Source organism: Podarcis erhardii (genome assembly GCF_964252035.2).
Source record: "Podarcis erhardii genome assembly, chromosome: 3".
NCBI classification, from domain to species: Eukaryota; Metazoa; Chordata; class Lepidosauria; order Squamata; family Lacertidae; genus Podarcis; species Podarcis erhardii.
The window spans coordinates 7,248,432-7,276,391 of record NC_138507.1 but is presented as its reverse complement, the minus strand read 5'-3'; the positions used below and the strand labels follow the sequence as shown (position 1 = coordinate 7,276,391).

The following is a 27,960-nucleotide window of genomic DNA, read 5'->3' as shown; positions in this document are numbered from 1 at the left end:
TCTGGTCTGCTCCAAAAGTATCCCATACACACTCCTGGATACTAGCTATCTTGGCTGCTTTCAGAAAGTCCAGGAAAATTGGTTCTTGTAGGAGACATTGACTTCTCCCTGCCCTTACCTAAATAAAAATACAGGCATTTGTGAGTATTAGGAAGATGTTTTCATTGTTTGGTTTAAATAATATAGACACAATACTCATAGTCTTAAAGCACTTTTGAAACATCCAGGGTGTTTCAGCACAGCTTTAAATTGGGCTGATTGCCAATTACAGTTTTAAGTGGAAGATGGAGGGAGTCATTTTTCTTGGAGTTCCTTTACAGTTCACTCTCTTGTCTTGGTGCTAATTCTCTTTCTTGCCATTGGGTAAAGAGGGGGGAGGATTGGAATACCCTGCCGGAGGGCCTCCAAAAACTGTACATCTGTCATAGATCATGTCACAGAACAGAAATGTTTGTTTTTTCACCCATTCATTTCTGCTGGCAGCCAGTTATTATTAGAATGAAAAATTAAGCTATTATGCAGTGGGAAGCCTTGCTGGCTCTACAAAATTTATGGCATTAATACAAGAAAATTATCCTTTATAGCTCGTATAAGCAGCTGTATGTATAATGCAGGCTCCTTCTGGATAACCCCACAACAAAATGGCCACCCCATCTTTCCCTTTTCTTATTGAAAAGATCTCTCTGCATCAGGATTGCATTCCAAAGGGTACGATGAAGGCCGGGTGGAGCCATATTAAGAATGTAGGCCCTCCCCAGAAGTATATGCTTCCTGAGATATTTTCAGCTGGACCCTGTAGCTCAACCCAAGCAAGAAACATATTAGCTAACTGACACTGAGGAAATCATCAGGTCTGGTTAATGTAGGAAGTAACAAGACCTTTTAAACAAACCAGTTCTTGGGCATGAAATCTTTTGACTCGCCTACTGGAAATGCCAAAGGGAGGAAGGGTCATTTTATCACATGTGAAAAGGCGAAAGGGCTTTGGGAAATGATATCTAATGAGTTGAAAAGGGTGTTTAAACTGATAATTCCCAAACAAAAACAAAACGAAACAAAAAAAAACCCCTGAAACCTTTTTGCTAGGAATAATGGGGACATTAGTCCTGAGAAAGCTGGCTAACTTATTCATGTAGGCGACAACAGCAGCTAGAACTTTTTATGCACAGAGGTGGAAGAAGGAAGGATTACCAAGGAAGGAGGAATGGCTTACGGAACTGATGGACTATGATGAAATGGCGAAATTAATTGCTAAATTAAGAGGACATAACGACAAAGTGTTCTAGGAGGAATGGAGACCATGGACGGATTATCTGTCAAAGTATCGCCCATACATGGAGTCGTGGGCAGGATTTGAGATATAAGCAGTGGGTTATTGAAAGAACTAATGAGGGTGAAGTTTAGATAAGAAAAACAGCTAATGTGTTGTAAAACAGCTAATAAAAAGAAGAAAAACATCGGGAAAGGAGGGAAGGGAAGTCAAGAAGAAACTCTGCGTTAAAAATGTATATGACAATAAATGTTTTGGAATATTAAGATTTAATAAAAATGATATTTAAAAAAAGAAATATTTTGACTCCATAGGCTGAAACACCACACCAAGCATTCCTCAGAGCAGCCCCTTTGAAATTAACAACCATGAGGAAGTTAGGTCCATTAATTTCAGTGGGTTTGATTTGAGTAAAACTTAGTTGACTACAACTGCTTGGGTAGAAAGGGAAAGGCGTCAACTTGGCCTTTACTTTCCACTCTGAATCCAAAGAGCGGCACATCTGCTTAACAAATTCAGAAGTACAGAAGGCAGATGTTCAAGAAGATCATGAATGTGATTCATAGCAGGGCTGGCCCAAGGCATTTTGGCCTCTGAGGCAAACCACAAAATGGTGCCCACCTCCCGCCAGAGAAGGGGTTGGGCGAAGCTCTACATCACAAACAAGGGGGTAAGAAAGATCTACGTTGGGAAGAAGGGTGGGCTGGCCCCGATTCAGAATGTGATTCGGACAGTGTCACGGACAGTGTCCACATATTCCCTCCCTCTCCTCCTGCCTGTATCCAGTATGGTGAATGTGGGTCATTGATAATGGAACAAAGCTAATTAGAAAAAAGACTAAAACTGCAATCCTGCATTCTCTGCATGTAGAGAACGGGGCATGGAATGGCTCTCTTGGAAAAGCAACATTGCTGCCATCCCTATCATGCTTCCTCCTGCACCACAATGGTGCAAGAGCATTAATAACCAAAGTATTCAGAGAAGTCTGAATTCTGTGACTGAAGGTGGCCCACTACAGTATGGGATGGAAGTCGACTATTCAGCACCAACTCCATGTTTCCTCTCCTCTTTCCCCAACCCCCCACCCCAATATCTAGGGCAGGGACATCCACTCTCAATAGACTGCGATCTACTCATAGTATTAAAAAAAACTGGCAGTGATCTACCCAAAGTCGTGGAGCTTTTTTTAGGAAGCCAAAGTTGGGGTGGGTTTTTGTTTTTTTGCTTTTTTGTTAGGAGATCACTGAGGGGCCAGAAGTCATGATCTACATGTTGGACATGCCTGAACTAGGGCAAAAACTTTCTGTTTTAGGGTTGAGTTACCTTAGGGTTAATTCAATACCTTAGGGGACACGGGTGGTGCTGTGGGTTAAACCACAGAGCCTAGGACTTGCCGATCAGAAGGTCGGCAGTTCGAATTCCCGCAACGGGGTGAGCTCCCGTTGCTCGGTCCCTGCTCCTGCCAACCTAACAATTCGAAAGCATGCCAAAGTGCATGTAGATAAATAGGTACCGCTCTGGAGGGAAGGTAAACAGTGTTTCCATGCAGAAGCGGCATAGTCATGCTGGCCACATGACCCGGAAGCTGTACGCCGGCTCCCTCGGCAAATAAAATGAGATGAGCGCCGCAACCTCAGAGTCGGCCATGACTGGACCTAATGGTCAGGGGTCCCTTTACCTTTACCTCTCCTTGGGGGCAATTTGTTTGGAGCCAGAAGCAGGTGGCAGTGTTGCCTAGATCTTTCTCACTTTCGCTCAGGCTATATTCAGGCAGCACATCACTCCATCTTCCTGACATTTTCTTACCTGTTAATCTTTCACACAATGTAAAAGCCACTAGTGGGAACCTAGGGGAATCTAGCAGTGGTTTAACACTCATTTCTGTGTTAATTGTTTCCTTGGGGGTGGCAACCCTAAGGAAAATTGTGGGATTTTTGCGTTGCAATTTCACATGATTAAATCGGGGGCTGTTTCCTGGCACACAGTCCTCTCTTGCCATTTAGAAATTAGCACAACGTGGTGGGTGTCAACCAAAAAGCCACCATCCCATAATTCAGCAAATACTGCAATGTAAAAGAGCTGTTCAAAATCAGCACAGAAGCCAGTGTAACGAATGCAAGGAAAGCTAACGCAATAAACCCCACGTCTAAATGCAAGCCCACTCTCATACACACACAATTCCTGGAAGCAATTCCTGGAGGGGTTGTCCAGAGAGCAAGAGTGGAACCATTGCATCTGCTGAGCTGCTGATTCCCTGCCATTAATCTAAGAAGACCCAGCAGGCTTAACTTAGAATTGTTTCTATAATATTTCCCTACTGTGAAGAACCATGACGGGGGGGAAAGAGGGAAATCTCTTTCATGGATTTCCTGCCTTGATACAAAATTCATACAGCTGATGAAGTGACCAAGTGACTTGGCTCCAAATAAGGAATAAAAAGGTAAAGGTAAAGGACCCCTGAGAGTTAAGTCCAGTCGCAAACGACTCTGGGGTTGCAATGCTCATCTTGCTTTACTGGACAAGGGAGCCGACATTTGTCTGCAGACAGTTTTTCCGGGTCATGTGGCCAGCATGACTAAGCCGCTTCTGGCGAACTAGAGCAGCACACAGAAACACCGTTTACTTTCCCGCCAGAGTGGTGCCTATTTATCTACTTGCACTTTGATGTGCTTTCAAACTGCTAGGTGGGCAGGAGCAGGGACCGGACAACGGGAGCTCACCTGCAGGGATTCGAACCGCCGACCTTCTGATTGGCAAGCCCTAGGCTCTGTGGTTTAGACCACAGTGCCACCCGCGTCCGTAAATCAGGAATAGTCCCCAGTTTAAATATTTTCTCTGCCTACAACTCACTAGGTAGTACTAAGGAAGCCACTCTGCATCTGCCCCCTCTCTGCAATTTGCAGATACAGTGGTACCTTGGTTCTCAAACACCTTGGTTCTCAAATGCTTTGGTTCCCAAACACTCAAAACCTGAAAGGAAGTGTTCTGGTTTCCGAACATTTTTCAGAAGCCGAGCATCTGATGCGGTTGTCGGCTATATTTCGGGGGCGCCTGCACCAATCAGAAGCCACGCCTTGTTTTCCGAACATTTCAGAAGTTAAACGGACTTCCAGAACAGATTAAGTTCAAGAATCAAGGTACCACTGTATTTGGCGCTTTTGTTTTTGCTATTTATTTTGCGTTTTTGAGGCTTTCTCGGTTAATTTGTTTTTGTCACTGTGTGGAACCCAGTTCAGCTACTGATTAATTGATTGTGTGACTGCGGAAATGGATAAAAGACCCACATCCAAACAATGACTATTATCAGTGCAGGTAAGAAAGAAAAATAATTTTAATTTTCATCATCTACAATAATGTCTTATTTATTTTATAGTACAGTACATTGTTTATTGCTTTCATTTTATGGATCAATGGTCTTGTTAGATAGTAAAATTCATGTTAAATTGCTGTTTTAGGGGTTGTTTTTAAAAGTCTGGAACGGATTAATCCGTTTTGCATTACTTTCTATTGAAAAGCGCACCTTGGTTTTGGAACGCTTTGGTTTTGGAATGGTCTTCCGGAACAGATTAAGTTTGAGAACCAAGGTACCACTGTAATAATACTGACCCACCTTCCAGGAAAGTTGTAAGCCTGTAAGGACTGCATCAATGTCTTATTATTTAGTTATTGTTATGAATCAGAAACAGGACTTTGGACCCAGCTTTAGGCCCAAACCATCCTTTAAATCACTGTTTTCCCAGAACTGATGGTCTTGTCATAAGGGTTTGGTTTTTTAAAAAAAGTAAAACCAGCTTAAAATACTGCAGTGAGAGTGTTGTCAGTGATGCTGAATAAATAGGGATGGACTGAAGAAGCACAGTGAACAGCAGATGCCGTGGCTTTTGTTCTGAAGTGACTTCTGCCTGCCAGATTTTGCCCTCCAGGCACAATGGCAAAGCAAGGCTTCCACCTGTTATCTCTCACCATTATGGGCTGTTCTTTTCCCCCCCAGTTGAAGTTTGGGTTTAAAATCGTACGTCTTCCCAGGATTTAGAGCTCATCATCCCAGCTGTGTTGCGCACTGTCCTTACATGAAACATCTGGAGACATAGTGTAAACAAAGTTCACCTCTTCTTGCTCATATCTAAAAGCTGTTATGTGACTTACTTGGTCATTGCTTTACGGAGGAGTATTTTTCTTTTATCATTTTTTCTCAGATTTTTTTTTAAAAATATATTTTGCACTATACCTGCATATATGTTATATACAGTGGTACCTCCGGTTACGAACTTAATTCGTTCCGGAGGTCTGTTCTTAACCTGAAACCGTTCTTAACCTGAGGTACCACTTTAGCTAATGGGGCCTCCCACTGCCGCCGCATGATTTCTGTTCTCATCCTGAGGTAAAGTTCTTAACCTGAGGTACTACTTCCGGGTTAGTGGAGTCCGTAACCTGAGGTGTCTGTAATCCGAGGTACCACTGTACATATTTATGCAAAGGGGTGGAGCACCTTCCCTAAGAGGAAAGGCTGCAAAAATTGGGGCTTTTCAATTTAAAGAAAAAGAGAGTAAGAAGAGAAATCATGGAGGTGTATAAATGGTGCACACTGTGGTGAAAGTGGACTGGGGGAATTTCTTCTCCCTCTCCAATAATACCACCTGGGGACTGAATATTGGAACATTGGACATAGAAAGAAAATTCTTCTTCACACAGTGTGTAGTTAAATTACAGAATTTTCTTCCACAAGAAGTAGTAATGACCACCAACTTGGATGACTTTAAAAAAGGCATACCAGGTCACCTGTAAGTAGCCCATGCCTTCATCTTAACGAAAAAACTCAGTAAGTGTGTATACACAATAGCAAGTAACACACCAAGCCCTGATCTATATCCAATTAGGCATAAGTGGAACAAAGTATTCAAAAGCCACCTTACACAATGTGGAAAGGTCCTCCATAGTATTAAGCTAGGCACTGTACTGAGGTTAATCCCACAGAAAATATTACTCTGGGCCAACTGAACTCCAGCTTGTCTTAAACACAAAGGCATTGCATCCATGGGGGGCTGCTAGAGATGCATACAGCCACAAAGAGACCTCGTTCACCTCCGATGGAACAGCCTGAACAGAACCTTCCTGAACACAAGGGCAGGCCAAAATTAACTTGGTCCTAGACAAATCCCCATTAATAGGAGGCACCAGCTACACTTGGCTTCATAACTGACAGAAAAAGACCATTGTAAGGTCAGGAAGGATGTTTCCAGCAAGCCAAGCTGGCAGCAAAACCAATAATGCTCTAGCAATTGAAAGTCTGGGCCACACAAGCATGGAAAACCAGATTTGAGACCTCCTACAGGTAGTTGTGGATGCGGGTGGTGCTGTGGGTTAAACCACAGAGCCTGGGGCTTGCCGATCAGAAGGTTGGCGGTTTGAATCCCCACGACGGGGTGAGCTCCCGTTGCTCGGTCCAATCTCCTGCCAACCTAGCAGTTCATTTTTTATATATATATATAAAATATTTTATTGATTTTAAAAAAGGACAACAAACATAAGAACCTAGTAGTTCGAAAGCAACCTAGCAGTTCAAAAGCATGTCAAAGTGCAAGTAGATAAATAGGCACCACTCCAGTGGGAAGGTAAACGGTGTTTCCATGCGCTACTCTGGTTCGCCAGAAGCGGCTTAGTCATGCTGGCCACTTGACCCGGAAGCTGTACTCCAGCTCCCTCGGCCAGTAAAGCAAGATGAGCGCCGCAACCCCACAGTCGTCCGTGACTGGACCTAACGGTCAGGGGTCCCTTTCCCTTTTACAGGTAGCTATCAGAGAAAAAACTGCTCTGTAAATGACATGAAGGGTCGAAACAGTACTTTTGAATAGTTTCACATACATTATCCTCTCTTCCTCAAAATGCTTACATTGCAGGCTGAGACTGAAAAGAGGTTGCCTAATGTCACCTCGTGAGTTCGTTGCAGAAGCAATATTCAAAACTGGCACTTTTTGATTCATAGCTCAGTCTCTCAACCGCCACCAAGTCATGGCAATCTGTCACAGTAACTGCTGTTCTTCCTAGGCAGACAGGAACCCATACACTCCTGTGATCTGTGGCAGAAATCCCGTTGTTTGGACCCTTTCCATTTAAAACCCAACTCTCTCCAGATGAACCACACCCAGCCCTAGATTGCAGTACTTACAGGGCGTTCGAAGGATGATCTCATAGTAAAACATTTTGGCGGATGCTTTTTGAAAGAGCGGTTGCTTCTTTAAAAGAGATAGCAATCATCTTTGCTGTGTGTTGTCTCAGTCCACAGCCAGGCTGCTGTAATAATCAACAGGTCTCTTCCATCTGGTTGTCTTACCAACTATCTGCTGAAAACTGTGTGCCAAGCATAGCTTTGGATGGCATTGAGATGGAGCTACTCTTCCATCATGAGGCTTTTGGTTGTCATTCTTAGGAGGGTTTTTCAGGGGGAGGTTTATGGTGGGCATTCTTTCTTAAGCTGAATAGGTAGTTTGCATGACTAAACTCCATTGCATTCCAACCATTTGATTCCATGAGGATGAAGCAGATTCTGCTCTTTCCTTTCCTTCTTGCTTTAGTGGCACAAAACTGTGACTCATCATTTTATAATTCAGTTCTATAATTTGTCTGGCATTATATTGCAGTAGACACCAGTCAGCAGATTTCTAAAAGATCAGCACCAGTGGGGTTAATAAATTATTCCCTTTCCTGGAAGAAAAGGAAAAAGAAAATGGCCCTCAGAACCCTTGTGCTGCGTTCCCCTAGTGTGGTGAGTAAAATATAATATGCTATTAGAAACATATTTTATTTTAAAAAATGGTGCTTCCACAAAATTATGTGGCAGGAAATACCATTTTAAAAGGTTATTTTAAAATAATTTCCCATTTTTTGTTTAAATGTGCCTTCATAGAGAGGAGTAGTTTGACTTCCATGCTCTTTTTCTTAGGGCAGCATTTAAAAGAAATACTTTTGACTTTTCTCTCTCTCTCCCGGAGATAATCTTATGAATTAACTTATTCAATTTCACAGGACCAGAAAAATCAATATCCCACCCCGGCATTTAAAACTTCCCATGCTCCTACTTGAAGGCTAAGGAATATCAAATTATATTGCAAGCATATTTGGCTTGCAAAGATCCCGATATCTGAAAAATGTATCTTTCCCAAATAAGGGTTTCATGCAGGACTCACCATGCATTGCCAAAACTGTTTTTTATTTTTTTAAAAAAGGGCAAGACATGCACAAATTATTATTTTTGTTTCTTTCAGAAAGTGTTAACAGAGCTACCCTCTCTTGTACTTTGAGGTGCTGCATTTGGTGAAGAAAACTAGGAGAGGTGGTATTGAAAATTGTTAGTAGCTTGGTGTAGGGCCATCTTTAGCATATGCACCACCGGGGTGCAAAGATCTGCCCAGTGCCCCCAAATTGAGTTTAGCCACCCTCAGATTTTTTTTGGGGGGGGGCAACTCAAAGTTGTTCACTTTTGGGGTGGGGAGGAAAATTGCTCATCTGTAACAACACAGTGGAAATCACCGCTTTTGTTTCCTGACTCGTCGGGAATATTTGACGCTACGGAGTAACAGAGCGACGGAAGAGGGGGGCGGGGACTTTCGCTCCATTGCTTTTCACTGCCACTGATCAAAAGCGACTGGCACACAGTAGGTATACATTTGGCACCCCTCAGAATACATTTGGTGCCCCCCAGAATTCAGTGACCAGGTGCACCGCACCCCTTGCACCCCCGGGTAAAGACAGCGCTGGCTTGGTGGGAAATCACGCTGGATTCAGGGTGTTCTCCTGAATTCTCTTCCAGCTTATTAAAATTGTTCATTAGATCTTTTATCTTTTTGAGGTGTTGAAATAGCTTCTTCCTTTAAAAGTCTTTAGCTATGCAGTCACTCTCCTCTGCAATGCATAGGATGAAGGCAAGCAGGCCAAAGAGGCTGGTCTGATGCCAAGACGAATGACAAGGTGGCCTCAGCCGAGCTGTGAAAATCAGCAGCATGGGAGTTTTTTATAGAGAGTCCCATGGACTGCAAGAAGATCAAATCTCTCCATTCTTAAGGAAATCAGCCCTGAGTGATCACTGGAAGGACAGATCCTGAAGCTGAGGCTCCAATACTTTGGCCACCTCATGAGAAGAGAAGACTCCCTGGAAAAGACCCTGATGTTGGGAAAGATGGAGGGCACAAGGAGAAGGAGACGACAGAGGACGAGAAGGTTGGATAGTGTTCTTGAAGCTTCCAGCATGAGTTTGACCAAACTGCGGGAGGCAGTGGAAGACAGGAGTGCCTGGCGTGCTCTGGTCCATGGGGTCACGAAGAGTCGGACACGACTAAATGACTAAACAACAACAACACATTCAAAACCAACAAGTCAGGAAGAAGGCTCTCAGTGTGATTCTATACATATCTACTCAGAAATAAATCCCACTGTGGAGAAAGGGGTGTGTGGAAAAGTAAGTGTGTAAGGGGCTGCATCCATAGCTAGGATAGAACATCACCCCTCAAATGCTAGTTCAGGAGTGCTTGGCGTGCTCTGGTCCATGGGGTCACAAAGAGTCGGACACGACTAAACGACTAAACAACAACAACAAATAGCACCTGATTTGCCCTCCCATATCACCCAAATTCCCAGGCCAGGGAAGTTTGTGATGGTATTATGAGGCTCTGAGTTGGAATTGTCTCTAGCAGCTGTTGCCAACCTGAAGTCATCCAAGTATTTTGGACCACATAGGATAACTGCCTTATACTAAGTCAGACCATCTAGCCTGGTATTGCCTACACCAGCCTTCGCCAGGCTGGTGCCTTCCAGATGTTTTGAACTGCAACTCCCTTCAGCCCCAAACAATGTGAGCACTGGCTGGGGGTGAAGAGAATCCAAAACATCTGAAGGGTAACAAATTGGTGAAGCCCAGTCTGTAGTCTCTCTCCATCCACAATAGCCAGCAGCTCTTGCGAGGCAAGCGTAAGCGACCCAGGCTCCATCCTTCAGCCCTGTGGCACCTGACACTCTGATGTGTACACAGAGCTTCCAGGTGTGCAAAGGCTTTCTCATTGGCTGCTATGAGAGCTACTACACATAAATCATTGTGAACACTGGTGCTTCCATGGAGCTTTTGACTAGGTTGCATGTCTCAAAAATGTATCAGCTTATAATGTCTGGACATGAAAGCTTTAGGATTTAAACAAGGTAGTACTGGTGTGTGACATAAATGGATTTAGGTGTACTGTATATATGCAATAGGGCTTTGTCTGATGAGCACACAGAGGAAATAGAATGGGTTAGATTTGTATTGTATCCATGTCTTGATTGCGCCTATACAGTCAAACTGAACATAACTTAATGCTGTATGGGAAGCAGATCCCTATGTACAATAGATAACCTGCCCTAAAGCTGAAGAACACTGGTTTAAGAGAAGAGATGGAGTACTCAGAAGCATGAGAATTGAAGCCTAAAACATTCACATTTAACCTCTGTGGTATGTAAGCAGTAAGCTTACATGAGACCCAGATGAGGATGGCCAGCATTCCTTCTTATGCCTGCTTAGCGGCCGTGATTAAATGTCTGTTGCAATGTTGCTGCCTGATAAAGTCTTAGATAACTGCCTCCACATTTTCCTTTCTAACTTTCTTTGTAGATGTCCAATTGACTTACATCTTTAAAACATGAAAGTAAAGAGTCAGGAGGCCCTGCTGGTTCAGGATCTGTGGACACCCTGTACCCCCCTGTCAGTAGCCCTGGTGTCCTGTGGAGCCTATTAAGACTGCTAGACTCTAGAGATGAGTGTGAATGAAATGACTGCTATAGTTGAAGCATAAAACATGCTGTTCCCAGGCACACGTTTAATCTACTAAGGATGCCCTTCTTTGCATGTCCATCTATTGTCTAAAGTGGCTCTCTTGTTGTCTTAAGCACTGCAGGTAAATTACCAGATTAACAGTAGTGTGCACTCAGCCTTTACGCAGATAGCTAAGATCTTCCTCTTTTAAAAGTTCTTTTCTAGGGAGAAGCTACTGGTTGGGGTTTTGAGCAGATTTTATGGGTTTTGCTGGTGGTTTAAAGTATGTGTTTCATTGCTGTGACATTTGATTCATAGCTGATGCACTTTTATGGATATAGTGTAGTGTTTCTTTTCATAATGTTTTCAGAAGCTATGGTTGGGAAGCAGAGTATAGGTTGGTAAATAAATACGTGCAAGGGAAGAGTTCAAGTTATAGGCTGTCATCTTAAATAAATTTATATGAATAAGTTATTTTCACCATATTTTTTTATTGGGGCTACACAGGCCAGCCTTAGTTACATAAACATACAGCACAGACAATATTCATCCAATCAATATCAAAAATAAATGAAGAATATATTATCGCAAGTGATGTGGTTACACGGATTATATTTTCACACTCTCTAAAAGCTGTCAGTCGATATTAGATATCAGATTTTGTATTAAACTATCAGAATTAAGATGATTGGGAGGAGCAGGGTTGTAGAAAAATCACACTTTTGACGAAGTGACAATTGCACCTAATTGCCAAATAAGACTGTTGTGGAGGGGAAGCAAAGAATACTGTAAGTCAGGAAAGAAATGAAATCATTACTGGCTTAGAGTACTTCCAGGTGGGAACCTTAGATCACAAATGGATCATTCAGATCTGATCTTTATGTGTGTGCATTTGGCGCATTAGCTTTGGCGCACTGCCATTTTTTCAGTCTTGGATAAGGGATGTAGGAGAGGGGGCTATTGGTTTGTGGGGGGGGTTGCCTTGTTTTTCTTGTGTGTTTTGTGTTTATATCTTGTATTTTTATGTTGTGAACCACCCCAAGATCTATGGATGAGGGTGGTGTACAAATTTAACAAATAAATATTTTGCCACTTGCCGTTTAGCCCAGTGGGTGAAGCTTGATGGAATGCATTTGGAATGTATTTTTGTTCCTCCCCTCAGTTACTTTATCCCAACCCTCTACCACCTCCTTTCTATTCTAGAAATTTTTCACTTCTGTGTGCATATATTTTAAAAATAAAACAGGTAGTACCCACCATGTCATCACATCTGTTCTTGGTTCCTATTGGCTCCATTGCTCCCACTGTGCTCAATGAGATCAGAGCATAGCACACACAAGGGATGATGTGTACCTCCTCTTAATACAGAAAACGTTAGGACTTGCCATTTGTATTTATCTAGCAGAGAGAGAGAGAGAGAGAGAGAGAGAGAGAGAGAGAGAGAGAGAGAGACTGGCTATATTTTGCAAATACCCAACTTGCTCTATCTGATCCATTAAATATTTATTAGCCAGTGTCTGCCCATTGAGGACTTGGAGGGAGGGGGAGGTTAGTGTTATTGTCTGTCTGGTCACAGACTAATCTCATTGGCCAAAGATAAAAGTTGATTAGGATCATAAATGTAGCCTCCCTGCAAATGTCATTTAATGATGTAAGATGGGGGTGAGGTGGGGGGGGGTGTTACTCTTTCCGATCAGTCCAAGCAGCAGTTTCTCAAATGAACAAAATGTTTGGGGAGGGTTGAAGCTTAATGACTCTTTATTCAACTGAATGGACAAGCAGCAAGCTCTTGGCATATACTCCCCCAGATCACTGGAGGAGGAACACTCTCCGGGGCTGGCACAGGCAGCAGGCAAATGATAACACTAATGTACTTTCCTTTTTCTGAAAACAATTAAACCATGAGAGACTGAGACTCTTTGTGACACGTAGCGATTTGTTGAAAATCAGTTATCTGCTAAAAGGGGGTGGGGGAGGTCCGTTATATTAATCAGACCAACAAAGTCATAAATTTATTTTCATAAAAGAAAGGCGCTTTCTGACAGTGCTGATTGCGATGGTGATTCTCATGCACACCATCAAAGCTATTTACTATCTATGGTATACTTAATAAACACTATAGTATGGCTTTCTGTGGCTAATAAAGCTTGCTTTACATTATGCCCCTTGTCTGCTAAGATTTGCCTCCTAGGGCTCACTTAGAGTGCATTAAGAAGTTGAACACCAAGATCAGGGTGATTTGCTGCAAAACCTAAATAATTCATGCTGCTTTCAGATGGTGTTTTTGCAAATGCTGTAACGAGACAAGCTGCAAAATGTTTTACATGGAGGAAAAACACAGATTACCACTAAAGGAAAACCCTTTTGCGCAGAACTGCCTCTTGGGGCCCTGTCTCATGTTGCCTTTGCGGTGTGGGAACCCTACAGCGTTACAGCACGGCTTCTTCCCACACCACGAATGTAATGCCAGAAGAACCTGGCCATGTTGGAGGAGCTCATTTTCACAGTTCCTCTCTATGCCAGAACTGCCCCTTCTTGAAAAGATGGAGGGGGTTTCACTGTGTGGGCTTTCCCCCTTGCTGTGGGGCTTCTGGTGTTACCTTTGCCATGCAAAAGGGAATGGTGGTGTACATAGGAAGAGCCCTGTGGGATCAGACCAAAGGATGTAATCGAGCGTTTTATTCCCACAGTGGCCAAACAGATTTGCATGCAAAGCCCAGAAGCAGGACATGAAGCCAATAGCCTTCTCTTGCTCAAGATCCCCAACAACTGGTACTTAGAAATATTCTTCTTCTTTGGCAATCATTTGTAGCCAAGTAAGATTGTCTTCCATAAACACGGTTTTAACAGTGAGTCCATAAGTGACTGTGGAGGCCAATTCTGGACCCACACATCCTACCACAGTGGGGAGATAGGTTTCTGGGTGGGAGTTGAACACAGTGAGGGTTTGCCAAGCGTGCCTTCCTCTTAGCTTCTAAAAAAAATGTAGTATAAATACCGACAACTGGGAAACACTGCCCTGCGAGTGCTCCAGTTGGAGAACAGTCTTTACCAAAGGTGTCAAGGGCTTTGAAGACTTGGAGATGTATTTCCTCTGACACTGGACATAATATATCCAACATTCATTACTAGTAGCCATTGATATACTTATCTTCCGGAACATTGTCCAATATACTCCTAAAGCCATCTAGGCCGGTGTCCTTCATCAAATCTAGGAAAACCAGACCTCAGTCTAGCAATGGCCTGTGTGAAGGAGTGCTTCATTTTTGTGTGTGTGTCCCAATTGTGATCGGGACCCCAGGTTTGAATGTTATGAAAGAAGATCTCATGCTAAAAAGATAACGTAAGAAGAAGCTTTTAAACGTCTGCTGCAGCACATTCAATGAAGATTATTGCAGATGTCCAAGCAGTGGTGGAGCTTCATGCTCCAGCACCGGAGGGCGGAGAGCAGGTGGAGGCATGGCTGGTGCACATCCTGGAGGCATGCAGCACTGCCCGCAGGGGTGTGGCACGCATTGTGGGGACATGGCATGCTGTTTGCGGCGGGGGGCACCCAGCACGGGCGAGGGGGCAGCTTCGATGGCACCCCACTGGGATCGCGCTGCCGGGGGCAGTGCGCTCCCCCCCACTCCTCTTCCTCCACCAGTGTGTCCGAGGCATATTCTGGAACCCTGAGACGGACCCTTGTTCTCAAGGACCAAATATTCTGAACAACAAGTGGAATTGATGGGGACATTTGTAAGAAACTGAAGAAGTCAGGAGAGAACTCTGGCCCCGCAGGGCAAGTGAGGGAAAGAGAGGTATCCTGGCTGGATTGTGAGTAGGACATCCAATGGTTACTGAGGGAAAGGAAGAAAATACATGTATGTAGCAATGAGAGACATGGTGGAACTGGCAGGGTGAGAGGGGGCATTCATTAATTTTACTTGTGTTAAGCAAAAATTTGCACAAAGGCTGCATAGCAGGAGATCACAGTCTATAATACAGAAATATTCCCCTCTTCCCTAAACAGTGAGAAGTCTAGGATGGGAATGAAGGATTTCGTTTCCGTTGGATGATTTATAGTGTCTTTGTAATATATGTTTATATGCTAATATACAAGCAGAGTCTATTGAAAACAAACAGACTTAGATACAAAATATAACAGGCAGCACAACCACTAATCCTGCACTAGGTTCCCAAAATAGCAACTGCATCCAGATTTTGGCTAACTGCTGCTAAAAACTTTTGTACTTCTCATCGTTTCTTAAAATTTTGATAAAATTACCCAGATAGAACATTACCCAGATAGCACACATCAATCTTCTTTTTCTCCCTGCAACTTTGGAGGGGGGGGGGGAACACTTAGAAGTTTTCTTCATGAAGCAGTACATAGGTTTTGCTAAATAAATAAGAAACAGCACATCCCATTCATATTTACGATGGTATGCCAATCCATATTTTGTGGTTCAGCTGGTTCAGCTGAACAGTGTTGCTAAGTCTCTCCTTCTTTAATATACACGTATATACAACCTGCATTTCCTAAACAGATTAATCAGTATTTCCGCCATCTGTTTTATAGTTTGTTTTTAAAATCCATGCAGCATGCCAAATGGTAAAGCCAGCTGAGCTCTTGTTTTGGGAGAACGGCTGTAGAACAACACAGTAGTGAAAACTGCTAAAAAAGAAGAAGCGTTGAACAGCTCAAGATGTTATGCTGTTGAATCAACAAGCAGTGACCCAAAACCTACACAACACAAGACGCTGAAACCTGGTGGCATAAGAGCACTTCTTCTGAAAGGGTCAGATCTGCACCTGACATTTAGTTGTTGTTTTTTATATAATATTTATTCAAATTTTGAAAGTTACAAAAAGGAACAATAAAAAAGAAAAATAACAAAGACATAAAAAATACACACAAACAATTAAAAAAAAAAAAGATCAGACCTTTACGTAGCTTTCTTTCCTTTACTTATTTCCTTGACCTCCTCACACCACCCTTTTTTGTATTCTAGTTCAATTAGATGTTTCAGCAAATCCTTTCCAGCTTTGTGTTTATCCTAATAATTTATCTTAATATACTGTAATTCTCGTCTTTCACCAATTAATAAATCAATTTTAACCTAATCCTTTATATCATTTCTGCTAAAACCACATTACTTCATTCCAACAACCTTCTAACATTCCTTAATTTTACAATGTTTCTGTAAATAAACTTTGAATTTTTTTCCAATCTTCTTCCACCAACTCTTCACCTTGGTCTCGGATTCTGCCAGTCATTTCCGCCAGTTCCATATAGTCCATCACTTTCATCTGCCATTCTTCCCGGGTGGGTAAATCTTGTGTCTTCCAATACTTCGCGATGAGTGTTCTTGCTGCTGTTGTTGCATACATAAAAAAAGTTCTATCCTTCTTTAACACCAATTGGCCGACCATGCCCAGGAGAAAGGCCTCTGGTTTCTTCTGAAAGGTATATTTAAATACCTTTTTCATTTCATTATAGATCATCTCCCAGAAAGTCTTAATCCTTGGGCACGTCCACCAAAGGTGAAAGAATGTACCTTCGGTCTCTTTACATTTCCAACATTTATTATTGGGCAAATGATAGATTTTTGCAAGCTTGACTGGTGTCATGTACCACCTGTATATCATTTTCATTATATTCTCTCTTAAGGCATTACATGCCGTAAACTTCATACCTGTGGTCAGATCTGCACCTGACATTTAGAGCAGTATCATGCCATTTGGGGGAAGTCATGGCATCCCCCCAAAGAAACCTGAGAACTGTAGTTTGTTAAGGGTGATTAGGGTTGTTGTGGTGTAGTGGTTAAGAGCGGTGGACTCGTAATCTGGTGAACAGGGTTTGCTTCCTCGCTCCTCCACATGCAGCTGCTGGGTGACCTTGGGCCAGTCACACTTCTCTGAAGTCTCTCAGCCTCACTCACCTCACAGAGTGTTGTGGGGGAGAAAGGGAAAAGGAGATTGTTAGCCACTTTGAGACTCCTTAGGGTAGTGATAAAGCGGGATATCAAATCCAAACTCTTCTTCTTCTTCTTCTTCTTCTTCTTCTTCTTCTTCTTCTTCTTCTTCTTCTTCTTCTAGAGCTGCAATTCCCAGAGGGCCCCGGGAAGAGGTATTCGCTGTCCACGCACTCTGGGAATTGTAATAGCACACAAAAATGTATTATTCTGCAGGAAATTGCTTGCAGAAGATGTATACATTAGTCAAAACTGTGTAGGAAAATTAATAGAAACTCACACTGTAATGCCAAATTATTTTAATGAGTTTTGGTTTCTTTTTGTTTTGGAAAGGAGACGCTGAGGGTAAGAGATAATGGCCAGCCTAAAGCAGCTTAGAAACTTTAGCAGAAAACGTTGGGCTGGATCTGGAGATGTTGTTGTTGTTTAGTCGTTTAGTCGTTTCCGACTCTTCGTGACCCCATGGACCAGAGCACGCCAGGCCCTCCTGTCTTCCACTGCCTCCCGCAGTTTGGTCAAACTCATGCTGGTAGCTCCGAGAGCACTGTCCAACCATCTCATCCTCTGTCGTCCCCTTCTCCTTGTGCCCTCCATCTTTCCCAACATCAGGGTCTTTTTCAGGGAGTCTTCCCTTCTCATGAGGTGGCAAAAGTACTGGAGCCTCAGCTTCAGGATCTGTCCTTCCAGTGAGAACTCAGGGCTGATTTCCTTCAGAATGGAGAATCTGGAGATACCCCAATTCAAATCTTCCCTTAGCCATGAAAAACCATAGGTTGACCTTCAGCCAGTTACCATTTCACAGACTAACCTGCCTCACAGCGTTGTTTTGAGGGAGGTGCTTATTTTCTCGAGCTCCTTGGGTATACGTAAATCAAACAAAAAGTAAATCAAACAAAATGTATTGTAACAGAGGCAAGGGTCTTTCTGGTCCATCACTCAGGCTCTTAGTCTCTATGCTATATCACCCAAGACTCCAGTGCTGCCTCCTCCAGTGGTGAGGCTGTTTTGAATTTTCTCACAACCAAAGGAAGACAGAACAAAGGCCTCTTCCCCACTTAAAAGGGAAGAGGGCTATTCACACAAGAGTGTTTTAAAAGAGCCTGACCTCCTGCTCTGCACACTTTTAGTGGCTGAGCGGCTGTTTTCTCCCCGTAGACCTTTTAGTCCTGTTGAATAAGTATCTAGTTCCTTTCAATAAATTCTGCGCATTTTGATGGCAAAGTGACTACACGTAGCTGACGTGACAGCTGCTAGCGACAGGCGAGAGCTTGTTAAGCCCAAAAAGATGTCACATCATTTTCATAGCGCTGCTTGTCTTCTTTTTTCAGCAGCTCTCTGCAATGAGCATAGAGTAATGTCTCATATATATATATATATATATATATATATATATATATATATATATATATATTGCAGCCAGAAACAGGTAGTCAATGAGGGTGTTTATTCATTGAAGGTCAGGCTTTTGTATTATGAAACTTCCAGCAGATGCGATAAGCAGTAAATTGCAGATCTATCACTGCCCCCCTCCCTTCCCAGCGAGCGTGCGCGGGAAATCAGCAGAATCCTGCCTCTGTTTGATTTATAGCCCACTTTTGACCAACCCTTATCTAGTTCCCACAAGCCCTTTTCTGATGCAGCTCATGTCTGAATGACAATAGACAACCACTGCCATTATGCTCCAAAATCCCTCTCTGCATTCTAGACACCTAAGATTACATCTGGGCTATTGATTTATTACTGCCTCCCCCACCCCACTACCCCTCCTGGGACCAGTTTGTTCACCCTGAACAAGATAGACTATTATTAAACTGAGCAAACAACTCCATGTGAACTTGCTAAGGGAAATAATCATTTGCAGCCACCTTTCTAAGAACCTGGATGCACAAAGCAACAGAGGCGCTAAAATATTAAGGCTATTTTTATGTCTGTAGCCACCAGTTGTGCTTTGCTCAGATTATATTTAATGGATGCACAATGTGCGATAGCATAAACATGCTCCCCCCCCCCCCCATCTTGTAGTGCCTCTCTCAGAACCTTCAGATGCTGCAGTCCTCCTGCGGAGACTTTCCAGTTTGAATTAAAACCCAAATAATTGCAGGACTCTGCTTCCTTGCCTGTTACGGTAACACCTTCCCCATCAGAGGCAAAGAGGTTTTACAGCACCTCTTGGAGCCTCAGCAAAACACACACACATCTTCTTTCAATTTGTGAGAGATTTCTGGGAGATATAAATATCCTACAGCTATCATCATCTCTGTAGTCCCACTTGCACATTGAAATGTGATGTGATGGCAATAACAGTTGTGTTGTTATTTGTGTGTTTGTTTGTTTTTTATTTAATATTTTCCATCTCAGCTTCAGCAGTAGCAGTAGCATATGATGTGGTTTCTCTTGGGTGCTAACCATGTGGGTGTTGCAGAAATGCTTCTCCCTGGATAGAACAAAGACAGTCCTGTTTCACCTCCAGAGGGGTTGCTAGGCTTATAAAATTTCCTTCTGTCACCGACTGGTCACCTGGAGTGCGATATTTCTGCCAACCACTGTTACCCCACCATTGTGGGACTGTAATGTTGTTGTTGGTTTCTGGCATCCACCTCTCTCGGGAGACAATGGAAGAGGGACCCTTTGGGGGCAACGTCAAATTACTGGAGAGTTACAGTGCTTGTTGCAGATCGTGTCCTCCCTCAAAGAGGGCACGTGTTGCGGTGCAAACTGACAACCAAACCCTGTGTTGTGGGTGGGTACAACCTTACAAGTTGTGATGATTTGCTACACGGCAAGTGAAACCCAATGGCAACAGCCAATCAGCTAAGTGGGGGAAATTCCTGCCGTGCCCCTGTCCCAACGACAGATGACACATGACGGCATAGCAAGGTCAATCGCAAAATGCCCTAAAATTAGGGAGAGGTGGGTGGGTGTTCCAATGCACAAGCGGAAGAGGAAGCTCTGGGACACGTGCATGGGTTTATATAGGTCCCTCAATCCATTTAGACTGCACCCCATTGGCCAGATTAAACCCAGCATCAAGGGATCTACCAATCAGGTGTTGTGGGTGTGGCTATCCAACAGACCCACCCACAACCAGGAGGTCAGTCTCCAGGTCTCACCACAACACGTACCCTCTTTTAGGGAGGACACAATTTGTATGCAGGAAGAGAAAGGGACAAGGAGCCTGGACATGGGACCTCTTGATGGTCCCATGGAAGCCCAGCAGACCCTCCCATTGAAATTATGAGATCTAGCCATGAATTTCTTTGGTCCTTCAGCAGGTTAAAGTTGGTGAACCAAAAAGGGGGTCAGATAGAACCAATTTCAACCTCTTGCCCGTGAGTAAGGAAAGTGCTGTTTACAGCCCAGCCACAGGAAAACTGTTGTCTGCAAAAGATTCTCATGATGCTGTTGCTGCATCTGCAAGATGCAAACATCTGGGCAAGGCTGTTTATTACATGGACCTTTTCCTGGAAATCAACACCCCACCCAGAGGGAGGAAGCCAATTCCCCAAGAAAAACTGGCCCCACCCATGTTGGTGGGTTATTCTGAGGCAGCTTTCAGGCCCTCCAGATCTCCTCATGGAGAAACAGCTTTCACATGCTTAAAGTAGGGGTGGGGAATCTGTGCCCCCCCCCCTTGAAGTTGCAGGATTTCAGCTCCCATCAGCTCCAAGCTGCATGGTCAATGGTCAGGGATGGTGGGAGTTTTAATCCAGCAACATCTGGAAGGCCACAGTTTCTCCCAAGTATCTCACAGGATCTAGAATTCCACACTGCTGTGCTACTTTAAATAATATATTCAATAAAACCCACTGGGTTTCTTTTCTCGTGTTATGGAAGGTGGGGAGGTTGTATTTTGTTTTGCTTCACTTTGCTTACTGTATGTTTTACGTGTGTTCCCCTCAATCAACATCTGAGAAGTAGTGCCAAAATTCATCCTATTCCTTCTCCCTATCCATCACTTTTCCGTAGATTGTAAGTCTGAGGTGATTTACTGGCTTATTAGTTATCTTTGTAAGCTGTTCTGGGATCCTTTTCGTCTGAAGAGGATGATTAAAATCCAGTACATACATACATACATACATACATACATACATACATACAGGTAAAGGTAGCCCTGACCGTTAAGTCCAGTCGCAGATGACTCTGGGGTTCCATGTTCATCTCGCTTTATTGGCCGAGGGAGCCGGCGTTTGTCCGCAGACAGCTTCCAGGTCATGTGGCCAGCATGACTAAGCTGCTTCTGGCAAACCAGAGCAGCACATGGAAACGCTGTTTACCTTCCCTCTGGAGTGGTACCTATTTATCTACTTGCACTTTGACATGCTTTCGAACTGCTAGGTGGGCGGGAGCTGGGACTGAGCAATGGGAGCTCATCCTTTTGTGTGGATTCAAACTGCCACAAGATCTACCCACTCTGGAAGAATGGCAGATGAAGATGATCGACTATATGGGATTGGCAGAAATGACCGGCAGAATCCGAGACCAGGGGGAAGAGGACTGGAGGAAATTTAAAGATTACTTGCAGAAATATTGTAAAATTAATGAATGTTAGAATGATGTTGGACAGAAATTAAGTGGTTACCAGCTGTAATGCAAAGGTTGAGCAATAAGTTAAAATAAGTTATATTAAGTTACAATAAGGATTTGCTGAGTTAAGAATTTGAACTGGAATACAAAAGGGGGAGGTGAGAGGAGGTCCGGGAAACAAGGTAATGGAAATAACTAATGGGAATTATATTTGTTTTTTGTTTTTTTTAATTGTGTATTTTTGTTATTTTTGTTATTCTAAAGCAGCAATGCTGCAGCAAGCAAAGGCTCTAGCAGCTCAGACAGCTGCCTGTGGCTGCAAAGCCAGACAGGATGTGTGTGACTGCTGCCATGGAAACAAAGGGGCAGTCCATCCTTATTGAGCACAGGATATGAGCTCAGTGTGTGTCATATGACCTGTACAGGATGTACATGGGTGGAGTTTGGAGTTTCTCTCTGTTTGTTGAAGAGAGCAGACATCTTTACTGTATGACTGCTATAGACAGGAATAAAAGCAATGTAGATACATTTCTGTCAGAGTCTGATTCCCCTCCCTGGGGATATGCTGGAGAGCAGGGAGGAGGAGAAGCAGTTGGTGTGTTTTTCTCACAGCCTGAGGAAAATCGCCGGAACGGACCTCGTGTGTTTTTCCTGCCGGGAGTCGCCGGAGGGAGGTCAAAGGAATTCAGCCGGTGCCTGCAGATAGGCACATACCTCTGACCGAGACTGAATATCAACAATTTTTTGTGCATTTTTTGTTCTCTGTTGGCTTTTTGTATTAAATTGGAAATCCTAATAAATATCTTTAAAAAACAAACAAACAAACAAAAACGAACTGCCAACCTTCCAATCAGCAAGCCCTAGGCTCTGTGGTTTAGACCACAGCACCACCTGCATCACACATACATACATACATACATATTGGACAAACACTGTGGTTGAACCACAAAACACTGTGGTTGAACTGCTGCTTGTTGTTGTTGTTTTGTTGTTGTTGTTGCTGTTGTTGGCTTTCTAAAGGTAGCCAAAGTGCTTCATTATTCTTATTATATTTACCCTTCCATCAGTCATGTGGAGCAGCGCAAGCCAGTACATTCATACCTCGGGTTCAATGTGCTTCGGGGTGAGCGCGTTCGAATTGCACTCCACGGCAACCCGGAAGTAACGGAGCACGGGTTTCACCGCATGCGCATGCTCAGACGCTCAAAATGACACCCTGCGCGGACACGGGTTACGTTTGCTTCTAGATGCGAACGGGGCTCCGGAACGGATCCCGTTCCCATCTAAAGGTACCACTGTATACCTGATGAGCTTCATAGGCAAGAATCCTGTATCCATGCCCATCAAACTCCACTGCAGAATTTTCACCATCATCCTCATCACACTTAGTTCCCTGCCCACATGTTCATAACCCAAGTTGGCAGCCCCTGGCACATTCAAATTCCATGCTGCTTGAATTCATTCGTGCTAGCCAAGATTACTTTTCATTGTCCAGTGCAATGACACATCTCAAACTTTTTAAAGTAGAGTTTTTATTTTCATTTCTCTTTTTAAAAAGGGAATGGTGTTTTGTTTTAATAAGCTCTCCCCCTCCTTCCCCCTCATCTTTTCTCTTTGGTTTTTCTCCTTCCTTGGGGAAATGGGTGTGGGGAGAGAGACACCAGTTAAGGCTATTTTTGAAGATATATTATGGTATTTTTCTTACCAGCTGAGCTGTCTCTTAATCCAGCCCAACATGTTGTTTGCTTTTTTGACTGCTGCTGGGCCTTCAGCAGGTGCTTTCATCAAGCTGTCTACACCAATGCCTAGCTCCTTTTTCCTGAGTGGCTACATTTAATTTAGAACCCATCAAGGCGTATGAGCAGTTCAAGCAAATTCTGTCCATGGTGTATTCCCAGGCAAAGTCTGCTGTGGATTTCATCTGCTCCTCTTGTCCAATTTCTACATATATTATTAAGTCTACTTCGAGCAAAGCATTTTGCTGCATGAATACAGATGTGCATTATTAAACTAATATTATTGCAGAATAAATTATTGATTACAAAGAATAATAGACGATTAAAAAATAGCTTTTCCTGTTTATAAAGGGAAAGGCTAACTTTGTCTTCATCTTATTATTACCATTACTATTATTTGTATTAAATTTCTTATACATGTGACTGGCATTTTTTACATTTCCTTTTTTTATCGTACCCTAAGTGTGCTTATCTGACATCTGAAGGCAGCCCTGTTTAGGGAAGCTTTTAATGTTTGATGGACTACTGTATTTTAATATTTTGTAGGAAGCTACCCAGAGTGGCTGGGGAAACCCAGCCAGATGGGCGGGGTATGAATAATAACAAATTATTATTATTATTATTATTATTATTATTATTATTCAATGGTTGGGCACTTTTCCAGTACGACGCCTCAGGCCCCCCATGGTCCAGCCAGGAAGCAGCTATTGGAGGGTTTTCCCAGGCTAGCGCAACTGCCAAATGGGTCTTGTGTGGGCCAGGGAAGTGGCTGTGGCCTGCCTGATATTTGACCTGTCATGGGCAGACTACTCAGCTGACTCCACCTCAGGGGTCTCCTCTGCGGTCAGGGCCTTTTCAGTGGTGGTGCCCCACTTATGAAGTGAAAGGGAAGCTGAGCTCCCACCTCCTGTTTTCCATTGAGCATCAGGGTCAGACTTTGTTTCCCCAGGTCTTTAAAGGTCTCTCACTTCTTAACGTGTTCAAACTCCTGCTTTCTTGCTGGTCTTATTATGATTGGCATGTTTTCCTGCAGCGCATTGATTGCTGGCTGCATTTATCATCATTTTTCATTTGTATGCCGCCTTTCCATAGTTAAAACAATGCTCAAAGCGGCTTACAGCATGACAGGATTTACGTAATTACCAACATAACAAAAGTCATAGGTAAAGGGACCCCTGACCATTAGGTCCAGTCGTGGCCGACTCTGGGGTTGCGGCGCTCATCTCGCTTTATTGGCCGAGGGAGCCGGCGTACAGCTTCCGGGTCATGTGGCCAGCAGGACTAAGCCGCTTCTGGTGAACCAGAGCAGCCATTTACCTTCCCGCCTGAGCAGTACCTATTTATCTACTTGCACTTTGACATGCTTTCGAACTGCTAGGTTGGCAGGAGCAGGGACCGAGCAACGGGAGCTCACCCCGTCGCAGGGATTCAAACCGCCAACCTTCTGATTGGCAAGTCCTAGGCTCTGTGGTTTAACCCACAGTGCCACCTGTGTCCCCAACAAAAGTCATAAACAATGAATAAATGAAGCACATCAAAAGGAACACAACCAAATGGAAAACAATTTCCACATAAATCATAAAATCTAAAACCAAAGAAATACAACATTAATATCAATAACAATTTAAAATGACATAGATAAAAAATAAAAACGGTTTTTGAAAAGATCCATCTGTGTCAAGCAGCAGCAGCAGTCCTTTATGGAGCCCGTCAGGCCCCACCTCAAGCCAGGGGGAGAGAGGCAGGGCAGCGCCCTCAGGCTCCCAGCAGGTCAGTCATGAACTGTCCAAGGACCCATGTTGTCACTGGCTGGTATACAAATATAACAATTCCAAGTCAAAACTGTTAATAAACCAAGGCGGCAAGGGAGTAAGAAGGAGTTAGGGCAGCAAATACACTTAAGTTGAAGATCGGTCATCAAACTATTGAAAAAGAAGCCCTCTCAGTAAATAATAGCCACGTGGCAGCTTTGCCATTCATATACTAATTCTAAATTTCAACCACTGAGAAGCTACCTACCTTCCAAACTATTAAAAAGTAGTAGCCTTTATGAACACTGATCTAGTTACATCATTTTATAGCAGTAGTAATCGTAATAGTTTATTGATTTATGAATTGTCTCATGTAAATTTACAATCGTGCCATCATAGAATATATACATACGATATAATACATATTATTGACTGAATCAATCTCTTTTTCCTGCCCCTTTCCAACAGAAATGTAGCAATCATATTGCATTTCTGTACAGATAGAATAATACACACAAAGAAGGGGGGGAGAGAGAGATCTTTTAAAAACAAAAATCTTACGACGTTTTTAATGCATTTCATGACCTGAAATATTTGACTCCAGACTTTAAAGGTTTGAGGTTGGCAACAGCTGTCTCTTTCTCCCATTAGGAAAGGCACCATGGAAGTATTAAAGAAACTGTAGGAGAAAAAGATGTCTGCCATCAGCACTGTCAGTCCTAGCAATCATGGCCGGTTTGACGGCTTTTATATGAGTTCCTGCATATGTTTCTGGAAATCGGTGGGCTATTGGAGAATGCTTGCCTCTCGCTGACTGTATCTTCTCAGTCCGAATTGTGTGTGAATAGGAATTAAGGAAACATACACAAGGAGAGGGGTGTCTAATTCTCTAAGAAACACATTTCCATTCATGTGGGAGTTGCAAGACATGCCAGTGGTCTTTCATAATCTTTCACTCTACTCTTTGTTTGTCATTTCATTTCCTTTGTGGTGCCAACATTACTAGACGGCTCAGTGACACAGATGCTCAAGGAGTGAATACTCAACTCCCTTTTCCCCTCTCTCTATCCCCCCCCACCTACATCTTTTTTTTCTTTTTGGCTTAGGGAAGGCTTTTCCCTTAGCCATGGAAACACCCTGTTCCCTTATTGGAGTTGACCGAAAAAAAATCTTGATTTATCTGTCTAGAAGCATTTCCTGCTTTAAGTTTTGTTTTAGAGCAGAAGCCTGTTCTCTTCCATTTTCCTCTGCCTATGTCCTTAGCAACCCAGAATATAGAGAATGTCCCGAACAACCATTGCATTGCCATAATGTGGTTGCAATAAAGGTCATAAATGGAGCCTGCCTGGGAATTAATTCAAATAAGAAATTGACGTGCCAAGTTCAGTCCTCTGCTGGGCATGTTAATAATGTCACTTGTGTGATTGCTGCCAGAGGACATCCTAAAGCCACGACTTGCAGCTCCCTGGCCCTACCCTTGGGGCTCCCTTACTAGGACAAAAGCAGAGCCCAGAGGTCAGAAAGAGACTGCGGCGGCATCACTGCCGGGAGATAACTATTCATCTCCTTAAAGTATGGGCTAGCTTCTTGAAAGATTAATGTTGCTGGTGTTCAGGCATTTAAAAAATAGCACTGATTTCATCCCTGGACGGACTCCAGTGAAATGACAACAGGGGTGAACTGGGAAGCGGCAAAGTCCTTGAGTTGCCATATGGCAAACATTTATAACTTCAGCAAGGCTGTTGCAATATCCTAACAAGTCATTCCTAGGGTCTTTTTTTGGGAGCGGGGGGAGATTCAGCAATCCGATCAAAAGAGCCAGAATATGGGGTGGTGGGACAGTGGGGTGGGTGGGGGACCCTTGCATCAGCATTTCTTGCACAAATAGGGAAGAGAAAGAACTAAGGGGACAAACGCGGAAAATGCGACTAAAGAAATGATGCGCGTGTTTTTAGTAATGATAAAGGAGATTACTTACTTGGCTGTGTGTTTGTGGAAATGTTTAGAATGAGAACAGTGGCTTCTTGTTTTAAAAGGAGGGGGGACTGAGGAAAGAGTGGACAGTCCACAGGCTACATATGTACCAGGCCTTACTAGGGTTGTTGGAACCTGTTTGCATTATCAGAGCCCAGTGACAGATGTGCTGCAACAGAGGAAAGAATGATTCTCCGAGTCCACCCACACAGAGCTGGGGCTTGGAGGAAGGCAGGTAAGGCTTTTGGATTAAGATGTGTGACTTCTGGGCAGGCTTCAGTGCCAGCACCTCCTTTTTTTGAGAATCATGAAATCATAGAATTGTATAACCAGGGCCGTCTTACCCATAGGCCCTAGGGGTGTGGGGCACCTGGGCGCTGGGCTCTCAGGGGGGCCAGGCCGAGAGTCCAGGGCCCGAGAGTTGAGTCCAGGGAAGAGCCCATCTGTTGGTTGGAGTGGGCTCTTCTGCTGCGGCTCTGCACCGCAAGTTCGGAGACAATTAAGCCAGCGAGATGCTGAGGCGGCCGGCCGGCCAGCTCCGCCCTCCTAGGTGCCTGGGACTGGGCAACCTGGGGGGGGGGCCACTGGGCAGATCTTTGCACCCTGGCACAGCATATGCTTAAGACAGCCATCTGTATAACTGTAGCGTTGGAAGGGACCACGAGGGTCATCTGGTCCAATCCCCTACAACGCAGGAATATTTTGCCCATTGTGGGGCTTGAACCCACAACCCACAACCCTGAGAACAAGAGTCTCATGATATACTGAAAAATTAAACCCCAGCTGCCTTTTCAATAGGCATAACTAAGTATCCAGTGCTTTCTGAATGTACTTCAAGTAAGAAAGCAGTGACTCCCTGGTAACTCCACAAGCGCTGGTTCAGATGTACATTCTCAGCAATTCATGACTACACCATCAAGTGATGGCCTGGGAATGGACCATGACAGACAAAATGCCCACATTTCTGCATGTC

General features: G+C 43.6%; 1 long non-coding RNA gene across 1 annotated transcript; it reads right to left on the bottom strand.

Moving 5' to 3' along the window:
* Position 1: 1 nt before the first annotated feature.
* LOC309338515 lies at positions 2 to 27,092 on the bottom strand. Its single transcript, XR_014154957.1, has 3 exons — positions 26,992 to 27,092; positions 12,303 to 12,443; positions 2 to 118 (listed from the first exon to the last, which is right to left on the bottom strand). It is a non-coding gene; the product is annotated as an uncharacterized lncRNA (long non-coding RNA).
* Between the last annotated feature and the right edge of the window lie 868 nt (positions 27,093 to 27,960).